We start from the raw sequence: 3,033 nt of genomic DNA, 5'->3' as shown, positions 1-3,033 counted from the left end.
ATACGGGAGCATTTCATGCCAATCTTTGTAAGTGATGACCATCTTCTGAATGATTTTCTTGATGTTTTTGTTAGCTGCTTCTACAGCTCCATTCATTTTTCGTCTGTAAGGAGATGAGTTGTGATGCTCAATCTTGAATTCTTCACAAAGCTCCTTCATCATTTTGTTATTCAAATTTGACCCATTGTCAGTGATTATCTTGCTAGGAATGTCGTAGCAACAGATGATGTGATTCTTGATAAACCTGACGACAACTTGTCTTGTAACGTTTGCATATGAAGCTGCTTCAACCCATTTGGTGAAATAGTCTATGGCTACCAAGATGAAGCGATGTCCGTTGGACGCTTTTGGCTCGATCATTCCAATCATGTCGATTCCCCACATGGAGAAAGGCCAAGGGGAAGAGAGTATGTTGAGAAGAGATGGTGGCACATGAATTCTATCGGCGTAGATCTGGCATTTGTGACACCTCTTTGCGTACTGGTAGCAATCTGACTCCATTGTCAGCCAATAATATCCTGCTCTCAGTATTTTCCTTGTCATGGTATGTCCATTGGTGTGAGTACCAAAGGAACCTTCATGTATTTCTCTCATGAGTATTTCTGCTTCTTTTCTGTCAACGCATCTGAGCAGAACCATGTCGAAGTTTCTCTTGTACAGAACATCTTCATTCAGGAAGAATCTACAAGCTAACTTTCTCAAAGTCTTTCTATCTTTCTTTGATGCTCCAAGAGGGTACTCTTGCTTTTGAAGAAAGTTCTTGATGTCGTGATACCATGGTTTGTCGTCGATGATTGCTTCTACTGTGAACACATGAGCGGGCTTATCCAGGCGCATAACATCGATCCGAGGAATGTCATTCCAATGATTTATCCTAATCATGGAAGAGAGTGTGGCCAATGCATCAGCCAAGTTGTTTTCTTCACGAGGAATGTGATGAAAATCTACCCTGTCGAAGAATGGTAACAATCTTCTCGCGTAGTCTTTGTAAGGAATTAGCCCTGGTTGGCGTGTTTCCCATTCTCCTTTGATTTGATTGATGACCAAAGCTGAATCTCCATATACATCCAAGTGTTTGATTCTTAAATCCATGGCTTCTTCGAGACCCATGATGCAAGCTTCATATTCGGCCTCATTGTTTGTGCACTTGAAAGTTAATCTGGCGGTAAATGGAATATGGGTACCCTGAGGTGTAACAATGATTGCCCCAATTCCTCGTCCATAAGCATTGACAGCTCCGTCAAAGATTAAGCCCCACTGGGATCCTATCTCAGGTCCTTCGTCTGGTAGTGGCTCGTCGTAATCTTTCATCTTGAGGTACATGACGTCCTCGTCCGGAAATTCGAAACTGGTTGATTCATGACCATTGAGTGGGTGGTGAGCCAGGTGCTCAGCTAGAATGCTTCCCTTCACGGCTTTCTGTGCGTGATACTCAATGTCATATTCTGATAACAATATCTGCCAACGGGCAATTCTCCCAGTTAAGGCAGGCTTCTCAAATATGTACTTGATTGGATCCATATGAGAGATCAAACAAGTAGTATGTCGAATCATGTACTGGCGGAGACGCTTGGCAGCCCAGGCCAAAGCACAACACGTCTTCTCGAGCATGGAGTAGCGGGATTCACAGTCAGTGAACTTCTTGCTCAGGTAGTAAATGGCATGCTCTTTTCTCTTCGTCTCGTCTTGCTGTCCAAGGACACAACCCATGGAATCTTCTAAGACGGTTAAGTACATTATCAAAGGTTTTCCTTCCACTGGAGGAGACAAGATGGGTGATTCGAGCAGATATTCCTTAATGCTGTCAAACGCTTTCTGACAATCGTCTGTCCAGACGCAACTTTGATTTTTCCGTAGAAGTTTGAAAATAGGAGCGCAAGTTGCAGTCATAAGATATATGAATCTCGAGATGTAATTCAGACGTCCAAGAAATCCTCTAACTTGTTTCTCGGTTCTGGGTGAAGGCATTTCTTGGATTGCCTTGACTTTGTCTGGATCTACTTCAATTCCTCGTTTGCTGACAATGAAACCAAGGAGTTTTCCTGAGTAGACACCAAAGGTGCACTTGTTGGGGTTCAGGCGAAGCTGAAACTTCCGTAAGCGTTGAAATAACTTTGTCAGATTCTGTATGTGATCTTCTTCATTTTCTGATTTGGCAATCATGTCGTCCACATAGACTTCCACTTCTTTATGCATCATATCATGGAAAAGTGTAGTCATGGCTCTTTGATAAGTTGCCCCTGCGTTCTTTAGTCCAAAAGGCATAACACGATAGCAGAACGTGCCCCAGGGGGTGATGAAAGCTGTTTTCTCCATGTCTTCAGGTGCCATTTTGATTTGGTTGTATCCTGAAAATCCGTCCATGAACGAGAAAACTTTGGATTTTGCTGTACTGTCAACCAACATATCAATATGTGGTAAAGGAAAATCATCCTTAGGGCTAGCTTTGTTCAAATCTCTGTAGTCGACGCACATGCGGACTTTTCCGTCTTTCTTAGGAACGGGAACAATGTTAGCTAACCACTGAGGGTATTCTGAAGTGACGAGGAAACCTGCGTTGATCTGCTTTTGAACTTCCTCTTTGATTTTCATGGCCATCTCCGGATGAGTTCTTCTCAACTTTTGCTTGACCGGAGGGCATTCTGCTTTTAATGGCAAGTGATGCTCCACTATACTGGTATCCAACCCTGGCATATCTTGATAAGACCAAGCGAAGACATCTGAGAATATTTTGAGCAGCTGTATCAAACTCTCTCTGATCTCTGAACTGAGCGAAGCTCCAATCTTAACCTCCTTTCTGTTTCCATCGGAACCAAGGTTAATGATCTCTAGAGGCTCATTGTATGGCTGAATGGCCTCTTCCTTTTGTTGAAGTAATCGTGAAATTTCTTTTGATATTTCTTCGTCTTCTTCTTCCTCTGCCTCGAATACAGGAAACTCAAAGCTTGGAGAAGTCATACGGTCGTATGTTTCAACGGGGTATTTTATGATTAATCTGCATATGTGTGATAAATTTTATTTAGACAACGAGGG

Source organism: Vicia villosa, unplaced genomic scaffold (genome assembly GCF_029867415.1).
Source record: "Vicia villosa cultivar HV-30 ecotype Madison, WI unplaced genomic scaffold, Vvil1.0 ctg.001488F_1_1_1, whole genome shotgun sequence".
Lineage (NCBI taxonomy): Eukaryota > Viridiplantae > Streptophyta > Magnoliopsida > Fabales > Fabaceae > Vicia > Vicia villosa.
The sequence above is the reverse complement of the archived record's forward strand: the minus strand, read 5'-3'. Positions refer to the sequence as shown.